Below are 20,280 nucleotides of genomic sequence, written 5' to 3'. Positions count from 1 at the left end.
TGAGTTTGAGCAAGCTCCGGGAGTTGGTGATGGACAGGGAAGCCTGGTGTGCTTCAGTCCATGGGATTGCAAAGAGTCAGACACGACTGAGGGGCTGAACTGACTGACTACTGTATGTAAAATATATAAACAATAAGATCCTACTGTATAGCCCAGGGAACTAATGAACTAAATGGAAAAGCATATATATATATACATATATGTATATATATATACATATATGTGTGTGTATATGTGTGTATATATATATATATATATATATATATATAAAGTTTTCCTGCTTGCTAAAAGCAAGTGATGGTGACTGACTACTTTGCCATTACAAGCTCTGAATAAATAGTCTCTGACTGTTTTCATTTGGATGATCCTCATTAATATCTTTAGCAGAAAGGTTGATTTCATAATTTTAAAGGTATACTTATAAACCTCTGAATGAGAGACTGAGGTGAAGAAAAGAAGTCTGTTCAAAGATTGAGATGTCAAGAAACTGCAAAGACAAATTTTTGATGAGGACTTCCTGGTGGTTCAGTGGCTAAGACTCTGAGCTCCCAATGCAGAGGGCCTGGGTTTGATCCTTGGTCAGGGAATGAGATCCGACATGTTCCAACTAAAGATCTTGCTTGCCACAGCTAAGACCTAGAGCAGCCAAATAAATAAATATATAAAAATTTTTGTGATGGATTTTGACATGTCTGTGTACATGTCAAAATATGGAAAATTTTCTGGCTTTAGGAGAAAATGACTATGGTCAGAACTGATAAAATCTACAATTAAGGAGGGAAAGTGGCTGCAAAGTCAACAGTAGTTAAGACACTGGTGAGGTGTGGTCAGGATAGTATCTTTATATCACCTTCGTTTAGGAAGGCTAGGAGGCTAAGGATCAACAGTGGAAAAGAGTAATTGTCTCTGTCCTAGTAGACAGACAGATAGGGAGACAGATATTGGAGAGAATGTGTTAAGTTCTGTGATGGAGAAGAGTGCTTACTTCTTACTCGTGGAAGCACCATAAGATGAAAACTAGTCAAGATGGTGAGGGAGGGGCAGTCAGAGATTCTCTAGGGGCAGTTGCAGTCAGGTAGTGTCTTGAGGATGAGTAGGAAAGCACAGCATGCAGAGGGTTTCATTGATCTGATGTTATTTCTGTACCAAGATCATAGGTCTTAATTATTATAATTTAAAAATAGGACTTGACAAGACAACTTTCTCCATCTTATTCATCTTCAAATTGTTTTGGGTCTTCTTAATCTTATTCTTTTCCAAATCAATTTTAGAATGAATTTGTCCAGTTTCATGGAAATCTCTGATAAGATTTTGGTTAGGGCTCCAGAGCATTTAAACCTTTTCCTTCTCATTAAACTCTTTTGATATAGCCCTTAAGTGGCAGCTTTCAATTTTACCTTTCTCAAGATCTTATTTGACTTCCTATGTAAGATTAAATTTCTTTGCTATTTCCATAGCATCCTGTACTCCCTGTTATGTAACAGATCAGATTTTAATTCTTAACTCAAAGTCTGAATTCTGGGAAAGTTCACAGGTGAAAGTAGCTCAGTTGTGCCTGACTCTTTGCGACCCCATGGTCTATACAGTCCATGGAATTCTCCAGGCCGCTGGAGTGGGTAGCCTTTCCCTTCTCCAGGGGATCTTCCCAACCCAGGGATCGAACCCAGGTCTCTCACATTGCAGGTGGATTCTTTACCAGCTGAGCCACGAGGGAAGCCATATCTGTCTAGTTCACCACAATACTCTCCAGTACACAGGCTAAAATAGTTTGTGTTTAAGACATACTTTTCTTTAAAAAAAAAAAAATTAAAAATTTTAAAGGATGTTGGGAATTCCTTGGCAGTTCAGTGGTTAGGACTCTGTAGTCTCACTGCCAAAGGCCTGGGTTTGATCCCTGGTCCAGGAATTAAAATCTCACAAGCTATGCATGGTGCCAAAAAAAAAAAAAAAAAAAAGGTTAGCTGGTGGGGTGAGCCTTCAGCAAGTATAATAATATATAAGGGAGGAACACTGTAAAACAATTAGCCTCAGGTAAAGGAAGAGATGTCTGTCTTGTTAATAGGAAAAGAAGATCAAAGAATGTTTAGCTGATAAGAGTTAACAGAGTTTTATTATTTTTATTATGTTTCTCCTCTATTGTTATTTCTAACAACCTTCTACTATTATTGGGGTTCCCTTGTGGCTCAGCTGGTAAAGAATCTGCCTGCAATGCAGGAGACTTGGGTTCGATCCCTGGGTTGGGAAGATCCACTGGAGAAGGGAAAGACTACCTATTCCAGTATTCTGGCCTGGAGAATTCCATGGACTGTACAGTCCATGGGGTCGCAAAGAGTTGGACACAACTGAGCAACTTTCACTCATTCACACACTCTACTATTATTACCACTTCTATTTTCTTTCTATTGTAATCAACATGGAAATTTGGTACTAGTGATGGAGAGGCGGTAGGATTGGAGATGAGAAGAGTAAGGAAGATCTGTGAAAAGGGGTGTGTGAACAGGATGGGGGAGTCACAGGATTCCTGGACAGTGTTATAAGAGCCCAGTGGAGACCAGAAACCATGAATTCATAGTGGTGCTGGTTTTCTCCAGGTATTCATAGCAGCACAGGTACACAAATGGATAATATGAACTATTGGATTGATTGAGGACTGGGATTTTTGCCAGACTGGTGCTGGAGAAGGACAATTGAGCCAGCAACTTCAAAATTAGTCAGAAGTACTTGACATTTGTAAACCACAGAGAATTTTATTCAATAAAATGGAGGCGGAGGTGTGGAAGGGGTATGTTTCTCTTAAGAAAAAGCAAGCTGAGCAGGAGACAAAACTGCCTCTCCAGGTTTGCCAGTGGGTGGGAGAGGGAAGAGGATGAAGCCCACCCAAGGAGAGAACAGAGGGAGAGTCCTTGAGGGGAGGGAGGAAAGGCACAGAGAGAGAGACAGGGAGGGAGAGGGAGGGATGGAGGAATGTAAGGAAGACGAAAGGGACAGACAGACAGACTAGAGACGAAGAGGGCATTTGGATTTGTTTGTGATAGCTTTCCATTCTTGGTTCCCTCACTATGTTTCAAACCTATGGGTTCAACAGATTTCCCTTGTATTCTTACAGTGAACTTTTACTTTCTGACTGCAGTTTCTATCTCAAAACAGTCTTAACTAAGACAGGAAAATGTAATACAGACTCCTGTACTCATGGAGTGTTTTTGTCTTGTTTTGGGGGTGGGGATGGGGAATGTAGGGCCAAGGTTTTCAGTTTTTCAAGCCCTAAAGGGCCCTGCTCTTGAAGCCATCTAACAGTCATATTGCATAAGGCTCAGAGAGTTGGGGCAGATGACTTTGGAGCCTCTGGGGCTTGTAGTCATCAGTAGGGTTACCCAGGTCCCTGCTTCCTTGCCTCACTGATCCTATTTAGAAGCAGCCAGGACTTCATGCCTGGAGTTGCTAGGGATGAAGAGTAGCTTTTTTGATTGGCTGAGGTTCTGGTCCTAGGAAAAGGGGAATGTGAGTCCTCTGATCTTGGATGTATCCAAGACCTTTCCCCAATGATTTCCCATTGCACAGTCAATGAGGTCATTCCTGAGGTAGGCTGACATTGCTCCTGCCATCTGTCTTGTTCCAGGTGGTACAATTTTGAGATCATGGTATTACTAACTCTCCTGTCTTTCTTCCCAAAGCCATCAGATACAGGTTTACCAAAACATCGACCTTCTGTTTCCTACTTCCTCCTGACAATACTGAATATTAGCCACGTGGAGGCTCTGAGGCTGCCTGTTTGGGGATTTACTTGATTGATCTTTCTGTAGGCATTTGGTTTTAGTTTCTCACAGTAGTAATAAAACTCTTCACCTCAGATTGGGACTCAAACCCAGCCAAAACTCTATTTGGGGCTTGAAACCACAATCTTTTTATCACTTATCTGTTCTCTGGATTTATTGAGGCTCAGGTTCTTTGTGTCTCAGTGCAGAAGGAATTCAGTGAGGGGTAAAGTGATAGGCAAGAAACAGAGTTATTAATATAAATCTTATAAGAGATGCAAGCAGGCAGGCGAGGGAGCTCTGCTCCAAGGATTAATGAAAGTGAAAGTCACTTAGTCGTGTCCGACTCTTGAGACCACATGGACTGTAGCCCGCCAGTCTCCTCTGTCCATGGGATTCTCCAGGCAAGAATACTGGAGTGGGTTGCCATTTCCTTCTCCAGGGAATCCTCCCAATCCAGGAATCGAACCCAAGTCTCCTGCCTTGCAGGCAGATTCTTTACTGACTGAGCTATGACGGAAGCCCACCCCAAGGATTAAGTGGGCTACAGTTTTATAGTCAAAGGGGAGGGAAAGAGATAGCCTTCTTCAAGTAGACATAGTCTTGAGTCTTATATATCACTAGCTTCTTCATATCAGGCAGGACAGTGTCTGACCCTATGAGGTCAAACTAGGATTATCATATTAGTAGAAGAGTGGTAACATTTTTCTTTCACTTAATGGCCTGGGGCATATCTCATGCTTTTATTTATGGCTTTAGAGTTAAGCAAGTCTGCTTAATTCCACCTTCCAAAAGCTTGAGTAATCATTAACTTACAGTGGTCTCCCAAAGTTTCCTAGGTTTCCCTCTCTATCTGTAGTTCCCTACTGGGACTTCTACGACTTCTACAACTACCTGTATAACTATCCTATTCTATCCCTATCAGTAGCACACAAGCAACTCTCATTCTCTTCTCTGTTCTTTCAACTTAAGCTGCTCTCAAGGCAGGTTCTGTAATGAATTGTTGCTGTGCAGCAATGATTGTAATGTTATTAATTTAAATTCCATGAAGTGGTAAATCACAATTTATTTAACTATTCCCCACTTGTTGGACATTTAGATTGCTTTCAATATTTGCTTTTATAATTAGTTACTGTAAAGCATATCTTTATGCCTAAAAGTTTTTCTGTATTTAGGAAAATATGACATTCCTCCTTAATTTTCCAGTTTTCAATACCACTAGCTTATTAATATGTTTTACACATTTATGCTGTTTACTTCTTAGCCTGAGTATAGAATAATGACATTAACCTCCCCCACCCCACCTTTTTTTCCCCCCTCTGCTTAGTTTTCTTTGAACTTCTAGCTAGGTTTGAAGAATTTCCTTCCACTTCCTTCCTCTGTAAAGTGACTGTGAATTCCATTTTTCACACTTTCATTGCCATTTCCTCTCCATGTAGACCTCCCTCCTAGAGAGAAGTCTGGCCTCAGCCTTGGATCTGTACTGATTTCTTTCTAGACCTATCACACAGCAGTCATCCTTGAACAATCCAGAGTTCTGAATCTGATGACCTACGCTTTCTTGGTTTACTCTTTTATTTTGCTGGAGTGCATCCCCCAGTAGCATCTGGAGCAAGGGTAAAAAGAAGATAAACATTTTGATACTATGCATGCCTAAATATATCTAAGTTAAAAATTTGTTTTCTAATTCTGAATTTTGACAACAATTATCCATTGTCTTCTAGCATCCATTGTTGCTGAGAAATTTAATACTATTTAATTTCCATTTTTTTGTATGTGATCTTCCTTTGAAAGCTTCTAGAATCATATCTCGTTGCATTCTGAAATTTGAAGTTCATATGTACTTGAGTTGCTATTTTTAAAATTTATTATAATGGGCACTCAATGTGGTCTTTTTTTTTCTTAAAAAATGAGATATAATTGACACATAACATTATATTAGTTATATTAAGTATACAACATAAGGATTCCATATCTGTATATTCAATATACTCTTAAACTGGAGACTTGGGCTTTATTTCTGGTAAATGTTCTTGTGCTGTTTTCTTGATAATTTTGTTCCATTTAACTCTTGGTTAAATGTTGAACTTCCTGGCTTAACCTTTTAATTTTCTTATATTTTTTACTTCTCCCTCATTTTTAATTTGCAAAAGCACCTTTTGTTTTCTAATGTTTCTTCCTTCTCCCTGTCATTTCCTTTGCTCTCTCCCTTTCCTTCCTTCCTTCCTGAGAGAATTTCAGTCTTATTTCAGGAATACAAAATCTTATCGTCTTGAGAATGTTAATTTACTTTTTTGAAATGTTTGGCTACCTCTGCATTATCTGTTCCTCTGCGTTTTTCTTTACCCCCTCTGGGTTTATTTGTTTTGGTCTCTGTTTGTACTGTGGGAAGCTTTCCTCAAAGATCTGGTGATCCTTGGATGTTCAGATTTTCAAATGAATGGCTGCAAAGCTGATTGGAAGCTCTGTGTGAGTGGGTAGGTCTTGTCATCTTGTGGGCTTATTTTTAGATTAAAGAGGTAGCCAGCAAGCTTGTGGGTGAGGGTGTGGTCCCCCAAATGTCAGTGTGTGTAGGTACTTTCCCTGTAGCAAGTTAGTTTATCAAGAAAAAGTGCCTTTAATCCGTAGGGAAGGATAAGGCTGGCTGTTGGCAGCTGTAGCACAGAGTGAGGTAAGAGGACTGGGGAATCTCAGTTCAGAATGCAGACTTTCATTTTCATTAAATCCTCACCTCTGCCCTCTTCCCGCCTGTTGCTCCCCAGAGAGCCTCCCCCCGACCCGGAAAGTACTGCGGGCGTGGGGGAGGGGTGGCCCTGATTGCCGGAGTGAGGCTTGTAGCGCTAAAACTTTTTCAGTCTTCTCAGACACCACTCACTGCTTTCAATGCCCTATTCCTACCACTACCTTCCAGGGTACTACAGGTTTCAATCTTTCCTGAGGTAGTCTTGCTTCTTGAGAGTATTCTTCAAAATTCTGCTGACCATTCCACCTGCTTTTTGTCTTCCTATATTGGGGTTTGGGGATACAAATATTTCCCAGTTTTATTGAAGATGAGGTTTATATTTCTGGTTTTTCTTTTTTGGCCCCAGTGTGTGGCTTGCGGGAACTTAGTGCCCCCATCAAAGATTGACACTAGGGCGTCTGCAGTGAAAGCAGAGTCCCAGCCACTGGACCGCCAGGGAATTCTCTGTAGGAGATTTTCAAAAGAAGAGGTTAGAAAGGTCAATGATCAGCCATCTTAATCCTGGGAATTGTGGAGGTGACTTCCAAGAAGTTGCTTTGATCATGACTATTCAGATTTTCTTGAGAAACAAAAACAAAACAGAAAAACCAAAAAGAAATAGTTTTCTAAAAGCAGCTCTGTCCTCAGATAATCTTTGTTCAGTGGTAGTGCCAAGCAGTGATATGCCTATCTATACTGGTGCCTGAAACAAGAGTAAATTAGCAATATTGATCCTATCTCTAACATTGTGATATTTTGGGTTTTCTTTTTATGAAAGTTTTTGCACCAGGTTTTATTTTTTAAATATTATATTAAATAATATTCATCCTGATTACCGAGTTTTCTGGGCACCACTTAAATTTTACCCCCTAGAAGACTGACTTACTTGCTCCACCTTAAATCCTGACCCCAGAGGAATATCACATTCTTCATCAGCTACCCTTGCCCCCATGTGCGTGTGTGCTCAGTGCCTCAGTTGTGTCTGACTCTTTGCGACCCCGTGGAGGACCATAGCCCAGCAGGCTCCTCTGTCTATGGAATTTTTCCAGGCAAGAATACTGGAGTGGGTCACCATTTCCTACTCCAGGGGATCTTCCAGACCAGGGATCGAACCCGTGTCTCTTTCATCTCCTGCCTTGGCAGGTGGATTCTTTACCATTAGAGCCACCTGGGAAGCCCCACCCTCACCCCCATAAGCCACTACAAATAAACATACAATCCAAGTAAAAGTAGCCTATTCTTGTGCCATCTTTCAGCTTCAGGGCAGATTCCACAGTAACACTTTCAATCACTTTGTCTTTGTAAGAACACATTCTCCTTGTAGGTACTCCTGAGTCTGTGTATAGCAAGTGTTGGTCTCTTTCTACAAAAGACAGGATTGGGTCAAATTGACTTTCTCCCAGTATATTTGCGATGCCTGAGCTCTATTGACACATGTTGCAAAAAGGACAGGTGTGGCACTGCCATAATAATGAGTTCCACAGCTTTTCTTACTGAGATGATGTGACATCAACAGAATCAGAAGCATTTCCTCTAACCTCTTGTGTTGATTTCTCTCCTAAAACCTTGAGATAAAGTAAAAGAAGTAAAAATTCTTTGAGTAGTTCTACACCTACTTTTACATACTGAAAAGGATCCTTCTTTGCTAATTGTAGGATTTTGGTTGGCTAAGTGGGGAATGGAGGATAAAGGTGTTTGGGCTGCTACAGGGAACTAGGATACAGTGAGAGTCACTCTTCTTTATTCTTTTGAGTTCTTGTTTTAACTTACTTTGGTGATGGAGGGGAGTCGTTTAGACCACTGTACGTTGTCACAGTGAAGATCAGTCAGGTTGAAGGCATTCTTGCCCTTGTGCGATAATAGGAAATCTTAACTATTCGGGGATGCTCTGTGTATAAGCAATAGAGGCACTATGGCTACATAAAGGCACAGTGGATATTTTACTTTATTTGCCATATCATACCATTGAGGAAGATCTGGAGGAGTGCTACTCAAAAGTCTCAGAGTGTGCACTGTGGACTGGAGTGAATTCTTGAGCTAGTATTACCTGTATGTATCCAGATAATCATGGAAGTTGAGGACAAGCATTTAGAAAGTTTTATGGCAATTTGACAGGATAATTTGTTTCATTTAATTATAAAAATATCAGCTTGCATTTTTGATGTCTTCATTCTTTTTAAATTTACCTTCTAGTAATTAACTTTTATTTTATTTTATGAAAGTATTGACTTGGAAAGAAAAAACTTGGCTTTCATCACAGGTAGTTTGAAAAATCTGAATCTGGAGAGCATTTTGTGTGTGTGTGTGGTTTTTCTTTTTTTGTCATGCTGCGTGGCTTGCAGGATCTTAGTTCCCCAACCAGGGACTTAACCTGGGCCACGTCAGTGAAAGTGTAGAGTCCTAACCACTGGCCTGCTTGGGAATTCTCTGGAGAACGTTCTTGGGATTTAAGAGTCAGTTTTCATGACACTGGACTTGGGAATGAATGGTCTCTTGGATATGACATCAAAAACACGAGCAATAAAGGCAAAATAAACAAATGGGACTGGGTGATGGTGGTTTAGTTTCTAAGTTGTGTCCAATTTTGCGACCCCATGTACTGCAGCTTGCCAGGCTCCCCCGTCCATGGGGTTTCTCAGGCAAAAACACTGGAGTGGGTTGCCATTTCCTTCTCCAAAACAAATGGGACTACTTCAGACTAAAACTTTTATGCCTCAAAGGACACAGTCAATGGAGTAAAAAGACAACTTTCTAAATTAAAGATAATATTTGTAAATCAAATATCTGACAAGTGGTTAATATTCAGACTCCATAAAGAACTCCTACAACTCAACAGTAAAGAATCTAACTTGATTAAAAAATGGGCAAAGGGGACTTCCCTGGTAGTCCAGTGGCTAAGACTCTGCACTCCCAATGAAGGAGGCCCAGGTTCGATCCCTGGTTACGGACCTAGATCCCACATGCTGAAATGAAGATTAAAGATCCTGGGTGCCCCAACTAAGACCTGGCACAGCCAAATAAATAAATTAGTTATTTATTTAAAAATGGGTGAAGGATTTGAACAGACCTTTCTCCAAAGGTGATATAAAATAAGCAACACACACATGGAAAGATTCTCAACATCTCTAATCCAGGGAAATACAAATCAAAACAAGAGTAAGATATCACTTCACACCCACTAGGATGGCCATTATTAAAAAAACAGAAAATAGGAGTTCTCTGGCAGTTCAGTGGTTCTGCTTCCACTGAACTGAATCCCAGGCAGTATGGGATTCCTACCTGGTTAGGCAAATAGGATCCTGCAGGCTGAGGGATGCGGCAACCAAAAAAGCAAAACAGAAAACAAACAAACAAATTCCCAGAAAGTAACAAGCATTAGGGAAGATGTGGAGAAATTTGAACACTGTGCTATTGGTGGGAATATAAAGTGGTGCAACTGTCGTGGAAAACATAATGGTAGTTTCTCAAAAAATTAAAAATAGAACTACTGTATAATCCAGCAATCCAACTTCTGGGTATATATCCAAAAGAATTGAAAACAGGATCTCCTAGAGATATTTACATACCTATGTTCATTGCACCATTATTTACAATAGTCAAGAGGTGGAAGCAAACTAAATATTTATCGACAGACGGACACATAAACAAAATGTGGTGGGTATGCTGCAGGAAAGAAAGTAGGGCACAAGAGGATGGTCAAGTCCCTGGGACCTCTGTCACGTGCAGGTTCTTGGCTTTGAGAATAGAAAAGAATTCAAGATCAAACCATAGTAAAGTGAAAGAAAGTTTATTCAGGGAGCTACACACTCCATCGATGGAGTGTGGCCATCTCAGAAAGAACCAGGTCATCAGTTTTTATAGAGGTGGGGAGGAGTATTCTAGCTATTTTAGGGAAGGGGTGGGGATTTCCAAGAACTGGGCCACCACCTACTATTTGACCTTTTATGGTGGCCTTGGAACTGTCATGGCACCTGTGGGTGTGTCATTTAGTATCCTGATGTGTTACAATGAGTGTATACTGAGGCTCAAGGTCTAGTGGAAGTGGACTCGTCTGCCATCTTGGACTTAGTTGGCTCTAACCAGTTTATGTCATGTCCTCGGGTTCTGTCCTTCTTTTAAAGGTTGTGCCCTGCTCCCTGCTGTCTCATATGCACAGTAAGATATTTAGCCTTAAAAAGGAAAGAAATCCTGTCACATGCTACAACATGGGTGAAACTTGAGGAATTTGCTAGGTGAAATGTGCCAGTTGCAAAAAGACAAATATTGTATGATTCCACTTGAATGAGGTATCCAAAGTAGTCAAATTCATAGAAACAGAAGGTAGAATGGTGGTTATTAGAGGGTGAGGAGAAGAAAAGGGGAGTTGTTTAATGGGAATAGAGTTTCAGAATTGCAAGATGAAAAAGTTCTGGAGATCTCAACAATGTGAATAAACTTACTACTGAACTGCACTTTAAAAATGGATAAGATGGTGGGGAATTTCCTGGTGATCCAGTAGTTAGGACTCTGTGCTTCCTTTGCAGGGGGGAAGAGTTTGATCCCTGGTCAGGAAACTCCCATAGACGGAGGAGCCTGGTAGGCTGCAGTCCATGGCGTCGCGAGGAGTCAGACACGACTGAGCGATTTCACTTTCACTTTTATGCACTGGAGAAGAAAATGGCAACCCACTCCAGTGTTCTTGCCTGGAGAATCCCAGGGACAGGGGAGCCTGGTGGGCTGCTGTCTGTGGGGTCGCACAGAGTCAGACACGACTGAAGCGACTTAGCAGCAGCAGCAGGAAACTAGGATCTTGCATGCTGCATGGCTGAAAAAAAAAAAAAAAAAAAAAAAGAAAGCAGGGTAAGATGTTGAATACCACAATTGAAAAAAGAGAAAGAGAGAATCAAGGGAAGTTGGCTCATATTTTATCTCCTCTATATTAGTTGTATTGCTGCATAAAAAATTATCACAAACTTGTAGTTTAAAACAACACACAGGGGTCAGGAGTCTTGTCTGAGTTTGCTGGGTCCTCTGGCCAAGGCCTTGATGCTTGACCAGAATTGATGCTTTTGAACTGTGGTGTTGGAGAAGACTATTGAGAGTCCCTCGGACTGCAAGGAGATCCAACCAGTCCATCCTAAAGGAAATCAGTCCTGAACATTCATTGGAAGGACTGATGCTGAAGCTGAAACTTCAGTACTTTGTCCACCTGATGTGAAGAACTGAACTCATTTGAAAAGACCCTGATGCTGGGAAAGATGGAAGGTGGGAGAGAAGGGGACGACAGAGGATGAGATGGTTGGATGGCATCACTGACTCGATGGACATGAGTTTGAGTAAGCTCCAGGAGTTGGTAATGGACAGGGAAGCCTGGCGTGCTGCAGTCCATGGGATTGCAAAGAGTTGGACAGAACTGAGTGACTAAACTGAACTGGTCAAGGCCTTAGCAGGCTGAAATCAAGGTGTTGTGCACTTGCCAAAGCAGCAGACCCAGGAGACACAGGTTTGATCCCTGGGTTGCGGAGATACCATGGACAAGGGCATGGCAACCCACTCCAGTATTCTTGTCTGGAGAATCCCATGGACAGAGGAGCCTGGCGGGCCACAGTTCATAAGGTCGCAAAGAGTCACACACACACACACACCAAATATAATCTTTTTGTTGGTTTAACCAAAAGGCCACAGATTAGTAATCTAATAGCAGGAATAATACTCTGTCATATTCACTGGGTCCACACTCAAGGGGAGGGGATTATATACAAGGCATACACATCAGAGGGCAGGAATCTTTGCAGTCATCTCCCCTTTGTTGAAAGTCAGCAAATATCTTTCAAGATTTGTGGTGTAAAATAACCTTAAGTGGGGAAAAAAAATTATGTGGTGATTTTTTTTTTTTTGGTAGCAAAGAACTCTTTTTTTACTTTTGGTGGGGAGTGTAGTTGATTTACAATATTATATAAATTTCAGGTGTAAAACAGTGATTCACAATTCTTAAATAATATACTCTTATAGTTATTATAAAATATTGACTATATTCCCTGTGCTATAGCAAATAATTTCTCACATACAAAAAATTTATGTTTTTTCTCAACTCAAAACAATAACATATACTTATATTCTTCTAAGACTATTTCTTTTGTTCCCAGAAGTCATAAATGTATGTATTTTAGGTTTGGTTTAAAGTACCAACCATACAAGGAAAATCCACCTCCAATGTTCCTTATAGTTGCAATGTGCCCTGGAAATGATACAATTTCAATATGATAGAAATAATAGTAAAGTTTAAGTATGTGAGTAGGAACTCTTAAAACTATTTCTTTATTGGAAATTTTAAAGAAGTAAAAATTTAATGCTACAAAAGGCAATATTGTAAAACAAAATGTATGACTTTCATAGCATATGTTTTGTCACATTATATAAAAGAAACCTATAATATAATAATAATAGTAAGAGCCAGGTAACAAAATAATAGGTTAGAAAGAGTATTGGCTTTTTAATAAAAAGATATATTTTGAGATATCATTCACATTATCATAAAATTCACCCATTCCAAGTGTACAATGGTTTTACTATAATCACAGAATTGTTCAACCATCACCGTAATCTAAGTTCAGAACATTTTTGTATTCTGGAAAAGAAATTCCTTATGCAGTAGCAGTCACTCCCTATTCCACCCTAACCTAGAAAAAGTCCTATCAACCACTAATCTACATTCTGTCTCTTATTCTAAACTTTATTTATAAATTAAATCATAACATGTGGCCTTTTATGCCTGGCTTCTTTCATTTAGCATAATGTTTTCAAGGTTCATCTGTGCTGGAGCATGAATTAATATTTCATTTCTTTTTATGGGCAAATTTTGTGATTCCATTGTATGGCTGTACCATATTTTATCTATCCGTTCTTCAATTTTGGACTTTGGGTTGTTTCCACTTTTTGTCTGTTATGAATAATGTTGCTACCAATCTTCATGCACGTGTTTTTGAGAGGATGGATTGTTTTTATTTCTCTAGGGTGCACTCCTGGGAGTAGAACAGCTAGATCATGGGGTAAGTCTGTTTAACTTTTTGAGGAACTGCTTGCCTGTTTTCCAGAGCAGCTGCCTATTGCACATTCTCAATGGCAATGCATGCTGGTTTCAATTTCTCTGAATCCTTGTCAACACTTATTATTGACCATCTTTTTTATTATAGGCATTTCAGTGGGTGTGAAGGTTATTGGTTTTAAAGTTAATTGGAATAGTATATTCAAAATGCAAATATAACCACTCTCTTTTAATGGTCCTAATTTTTTTCAGAATTCCAAAAGCATAATATAACATAGGAAGTCTTCCATGTTACTAGCCCTAACTCCCATCTTTAGCCTCACATTCTGCCACTTCCCTTCATTGCATTTTATACTCTGGTGATACTGAATTGCATGGAGTTTTCTACATGCACTTTGCTACTTCTAACCTCTGAAACTGTTTCTGCTTTTCTCTCTGCCTAGATTTCTGACCCCCACCCCCCACCTTTTTTGCCTAATTTTTATTCATGCTTTAAGACTCTACCCAGGGCCTTCCCTGCTGGTCCGGTGGTTAAGAATCCTCCTTGCAATGCAAGGGATATTGGTTCCATCCTGGTCTGGGAAGATCTCACATGCTGCAGAGCAACTAAGCCCATGTGCCACAACTACCAAGCTCACATGCAGCACCAAAAGCCTTGAGCCTAGAGCCCGTGCTTTGCAAGAAGAGAAGTCACAGCTATGAGAAGCCAGCACACCACAACAAAGAGTAGTCCCCACTTGCCACGACTACAGAAAGCCTGAGTGCAGCAATGTAGACCCAGCACAGACAAAAAATAAATAAATCTTAAAAAAAAAAACCTCTACTGAGATATTCATTTCTCATGGAGCTCTTTTCTAAATTCCCAAGTGTTATTATCATTTTTATTTTCTACTAGGTATTAGTCTATAAATACAACAACATTATGAGGCAGGAGCTATATCCTAATTTTATGCATAAGGGAGCTGTCCCTTAGAGAGAGAGAGAGAGATTAGTAACTTGCCAAAAATTCACACCGTAAGGGAATGGTGTGAATTAAATCCCCTTCCTCTGTACTCTCATAGCAGCTTCTGCACACATGGGTTCTTTATCTCATTACATTATTTCCTTATATATCTTCATCCAATTATTCATTCATATAACTGTTCATTCCTCAAATATTTATTTATAGTTTACCATATATCAGGTATTGTGGCAGGTGCTAGTGACATAATATTGACAAGAGAGATCCCATATGGGACCTCATTAAACTTAAGTCTGTCGGGGTATATAAATTATTTAACTCATGGATGTATCAGAGAAGGTAATGGCAACCCACTCCAGTACTCTTGCCTGGAAAATCCCATGGATGGAGGAACCTAGTAGGCTGCAGTCCATGGGGTCGCAAAGACTTGGACATGACTGAGCGACTTGACTTTCACTTTTCACTTTCATGCATTGGAGAAGGAAATGGCAACCCACTCCAGTGTTCTTGCCTGGAGAATCCCAGGGATGGTGGAGCCTGGTGGGCTGCCGTCTCTGGGGTCGCACAGAGTCGGACATGACTGGCATGACTTAGCAGCAGCAGCAGCAGCAGCATGAATGTATGTTATGGTAGCATATAGCAGAGGGAACTAATCAGTAGTTTAAAAGCCCGTTAAAAATGATTTTGAAAGTGATAAAGCTAAGAATGACTGGATATTAATGAAGTAAGTATCTCATGATGTTTGGCTTTAAGGTGACAGGTAGCATGCCATGTTGCATTAGTTCTCTCTTAACAAGAGATATCTTAACAAGATACAAGTTAAATGTGTCCAGATAGAAGCCAAATTCTGTGAGAGGAAATTTATGATCTTGAAGGAAAGTATGCTGTTCTCTATCAGCCTCTATCTGATAAGCCATTTGAGATCATTTATGAACCTACATAAGAAGACTGAATGGAAACCAGATGAGGAAGATGAAATTTTGGAGGGGCTAAAAGTAAAGGCCAAGATTGAAGATGAGAAAAAGGATAAAGAGAAAGAGGACCTCAAGGGAATTCCTGAATTTTGGTTGACTGTTTTTTAAGTGTTGATTTGCTCAGTGGTATGTTTCAGGAAAATGATAAACCTACGCTGAAGCACTCACAAGGTACTCAAGTGAAGTCCTTAGGTACAGGCCAGCCTATGTATTTTGTCTTCATATTTCACTTTGAACCCAGTGAATATTTCACAAGTTAAGTGTTGACTAAGACACATAATATGAGGTCATAACCAGATGACTCGGATCCCTTTTCTTTTGATGGACCAGAAATTATGGGTTATACAAGATGCCACGTAGACTGGAAAAAAGGAAAGAATTGTCATTTTGAAAACCACAAAGAAGCAGAAACAAGGGACTTGGGTCTGTTTGTACTGTGACCAAAACAGATTCTAATATTCTTTCTTTCATTTGTTTGTCCCTCCTGAAGTTCCTGAGAGTGGAGATCTGATGCTGCTGCCGAAGCTATTCTTCCTGTATACCTTAAACGTCATCATTTTTTACATGAATATATAATCCCAAGATCAGTATTATACTTGACTGGAGAAGTTACTGAAGAAGACGACCATGATTATGATAAAATAGTAGGGAAGAAGATGAGGAAAGGGGAGAAGAAGGAGATGAGGAAAATGATCCAGACTATGACTCAAAGAAGGATCAAAACCCAACCAAGGGAAAGCTGCTGTAGCAGCATGCTCGTGGTCCTAGGGATAAACTACACCGGTCTACCCTCTGCTTCCTTGGAAAGGAGGAATTTACATAATTTGAAAAGCCTATTTTAAGGGTTTTGTTTGATTTTGTTTTTGCAGACTAAAAATATCAAATTAAAAAATTTTATTTCACAGTTTCTGTGGTCAGGAATTTGGAAGTGACTTAATCGTGTAGTTGTGGCTCGGCGTCACTCATGAAGTTACATCAAGATATTGGCTAGGGTTGCAGTCATCTGGAGGCTTGCTAAAGTTTGACTGGAGGATCTGCTCCCCAAATGGCTCACTCACATGGCTGTTGGCAGAAGGCCTCAGTTCCCCATTATTATGCATGAGTCTCTCCACGGGGCTGCTTGAGTATCTTTGAAATATGGCAACTTCCCCAAAAGAGAGCAACGAGGCCACAGTGCCTAATGACCTAGTCTTAGAAGCCATGCAAAAATCACTTCTACCACTTTCTACTCATTAGAAGTGAGTCACTAAGTCTACTCTATATTTAAGGGGAGAAGTATGCTTCAACTTTTTATCAGGATGAGTGTCAAAGATCTTGTAGACATATTTTAAAACTACCAAACATATTCAGGGAGATGACAAAAAATAAAATACAGCATGGCTAGAATTAGAGTAAAAGAGGAAGGTAATGACTGATGAAAAGGCCTTGTGAGTGATGACATTAGAAAAATTAGCTGGAGCCAGATTCCTTATTGCCTATTAATCTTAGTGATTTAGATCTTATTTTAAGGGCAGTGGGAAGCTATTGAAAAGTTTTCCTTTTTCAAAACTTTATTGAAATATAATTCATAAACCATGCAAATCACCTATTTCAAGTGTTCAACAAATGGCTTTTAGTATATTCACAGAATTGTACATTTCTTTCTACAATCAATTTTAGAATATTTCCATTACCCCAAAAAGAAAGGCTTAGTTGTTACTCTTACTCCCTGTCCCTAGGCAACCACCAATCTACTTTTTCTCTCTATATATTTACCTATTCTGGCCTTTCATGCAAATGAATCATATAATATGCAGTACTTTGTGACTGGTTTCTTTTACTTATCATGTTTTCAAGATTCATTTATGTTGCACTATGTATCAATACTTTTTTTTTTTTTTAAGAAACACTTTATTTATTTACTTTCTGACTACACAGTGCAGTGTGGCTTGCGGGATCTCAATTCTGTGACCAGGGATTGAACCTGGGCCATGGCAGTATTATAATAAAAGCACCAAATCCTTACCATTAGTGTGTGCATGCGTGCTAAATTGCTTCAGTCATGTCCAACTCTTTGGGACGTTATGGACTGTAGCCTGCCAGTCTCTCTGTCCATGGAATCTCCCGGCAAGAATACTGGAGTGGGTTGCCATGTCCTCCTCCAGGGGATGTTGCCGACCCGAGGATTAAACCCACATCTCCTGCATTAGCAGGCGGATTCTTTACCACTAGCACCCCTTGGGAAGCTCCCATTCCTTTTTATGGATGAATAATATTCCATTGCATAGATATACATTTTACTTATCAGCTGATAGACATTTGGCTTGTTTCTACTGTTTGGCTATTGTGAATAATGTTGCTGTAAACATTCATGTGCAAGATTTTGTGTGGGCATATTTTCTGTATACTTAGGAGTAGATTTCTGGGTCATGTCATAACTATATGTTTAACTTTTTCAGGAACTGCCAGGCTGTTTTCCATTCAGCTGCACCATTTTACATTCCTACTAGCAATGTATGAGGATTCCAATTTCTTCACACCTTTGCCAACATATGCTGTTGTCCATCTTTTTGATAACCGCTATCCTAGTGGGTGTGACAGGCATTTCATTTTGTTTTCAATTTGTATTTTTGTTTTAAAATGTAGGTTTATTATTATTCAGGTATGAAAGGTCAACAGGTCAGATTGTCATTGAAAAGATAGCTGTAATGCTCAGAGATCTCAAGAGGAGGGGGCAAGCCATGTCATGGCAGAAGGAGCCACCAAGTTCAGTCAGGTGAAGAGCGGAACGTAGGCAAGAACTTTTACTGTGATTTCTGTGAGAATGAACATGTGAGGCAGAGTAAGATTGGCTGCTGCTGCTGCTGCTAATTCGCTTCAGTCATGTCCGACTCTGCGACCCCATAGACAGAAGCACACCAGGCTTCCCTGTCCCTGGGATTCTCCAGGCAAGAAAACTGAAGTGGGTTGCCATTTCCTTCTCCAATGCATGAAAGTGAAAAGTGAAAGTGAAGTCGCTCAGTCGTGTCTGACTCAGCGACCCCATGGACTGCAGCCTACCAGGCTCCTCTGTCCATGGGATTTTCCAGGCAAAAGTACTGGAGTGGGGTGCCATTGCCTTCTCCGAAGATTGGCTAGGTGGATAATTTCCACAGGCCCCAGGGTAAAGGGGCTGCTCCTAGCTTGTCTGGTTCCTGGACCGAGACCTCCAAAGAAATAGTAGCCTGGAGTATAAGAATCTGATAAAGGAGATGATTGACGGTTTAGTCTGCAGATGAAAGGAATGCCTTACTATCTATAAATATTGGCTAACCCCAGGAGGGGCAGTTCTTCAGGATCAGCAAGGCCCCAAAATGACAAAAAAACAGAAATACATGGTTAATACAATTCCCTTGATAGTTAATGTTGTTGAGTACCTTTTCATATGTTTATTGGCCATCATGGGAGCAGTGTCTGCTCAGATTCTTTGACCATTTACTTTATTTTTAAAATTTTAAATGTGCTGGGTTTTCATTGCTGCATGCGGGCTTTTCCTTGAGGTGCTCAGCTTTAGCTGCCCTGTGGCATGTGGGATCTTAGTTCCCCAACCAGGGATTGAATCTGAGTCCCCTGCATTGTAAGGCAGTTTCTTAACCACTGGACTAGCAGTGTAGTCCCCTTTGCCCATTTTAAAATTGAGTTATCTTTTTATTATTGAGTTGCAATTGTGTTTTGTACATTCTAACTACAAGTCCTTTATCAGATATATGATTTGCAAAAAATGTCTCCTGTGGGGTTTTTTTCCCCCTCACTTTTTTCATGATGTCATGAAGCACAAAAGGGAGAGTTCTAATTGGAAAGTGATCAAAGCAGATTTACATTTTAGAAAGAGTGCTCTGTGGTATGGCTAGTTGTATGTGGGTAAGCAAGACTGAGGAAGTGAAATCAGTTAGGAGTCAGTTGCAGTGATCAAAGAAAGAGATGAAGGTGCCTGGAAGAGAGCAGTAGTGCAAGACCACAGAGAACTGGGGCTTATAGGAGCTGGAATGTCTGGGACTTGGAACTTTATCAATGAGAAGTACAAAGAATACAATAAAGAGATAAAAATCACAAATGAAGTCCAGATATCTTTGGCTTTGTAAAGTTTGGGACATATAATTAAACGAATACTAGAGATGGATTTTCCTTATTAGTTGCTACTTTAAACAAAATTGAAATACATAAATGTCTAACTTTTGGAACTGAAAGGAATACAATCTAAATGGAACATGTTGTTGTTTAGATACTAAGATTGAAGGCAGGAGGAGAAGCGGGTGACAGAGGATGAGATGGTTAGATGGCATCACCAACTCAATGGACTTGAGTTTGAGCAAACTCCAGGAGAAGGTGATGGACAGGGACGCCTGGCATGCTGCAGTCCATGGAGTCACAAAGAGTCAGATACAACTTAGCAATTGAATAACAATAAAGTTGTGTCTGACTCTTTCGTGACTCCATGGACTGTAGCTCTCCAGGCTCCTCTGTCCATGGGATTTCCCAGGAAGAATACTGGGGTGGGTTGCCATTTCCTTCTCCAGGAGATGAAGTTTAGATGCAAGGAGTTCATTGCTATAACAGTTTTTTGTTTAAATTTTAGACTAATATGATTTAAATACTAGAAATCATGTTATTTTTAGCAATATGTGTCATATTTCAGAATTATCATTAAACAAAGTATGAAACACAGATAATGATACATATCATATGAAATCACTTATACCTATGTGGAATCTAAAAAAATTATACAAATAAACTAATTTACAAAGCAGAAGTAGACTCACAGACATAGAAAACAAACTTATGAGAATTCCCTGGTGATCCAGTGGTTAAGACTTCAATCCACTGCAGGG

At 40.0% G+C, this 20,280-nt stretch overlaps 1 pseudogene; it reads left to right on the top strand.

Moving 5' to 3' along the window:
* The window catches only part of LOC102397901, a 33,940-nt pseudogene extending 17,674 nt beyond the window's left edge, over window positions 1-16,266 (top strand).
* The last annotated feature ends 4,014 nt before the right edge of the window (window positions 16,267-20,280 follow it).

This window comes from Bubalus bubalis, chromosome 7, assembly GCF_019923935.1.
Source record: "Bubalus bubalis isolate 160015118507 breed Murrah chromosome 7, NDDB_SH_1, whole genome shotgun sequence".
Classification (NCBI taxonomy): Eukaryota; Metazoa; Chordata; class Mammalia; order Artiodactyla; family Bovidae; genus Bubalus; species Bubalus bubalis.
The sequence above is the reverse complement of the archived record's forward strand: the minus strand, read 5'-3'. Positions and strand labels throughout refer to the sequence as shown.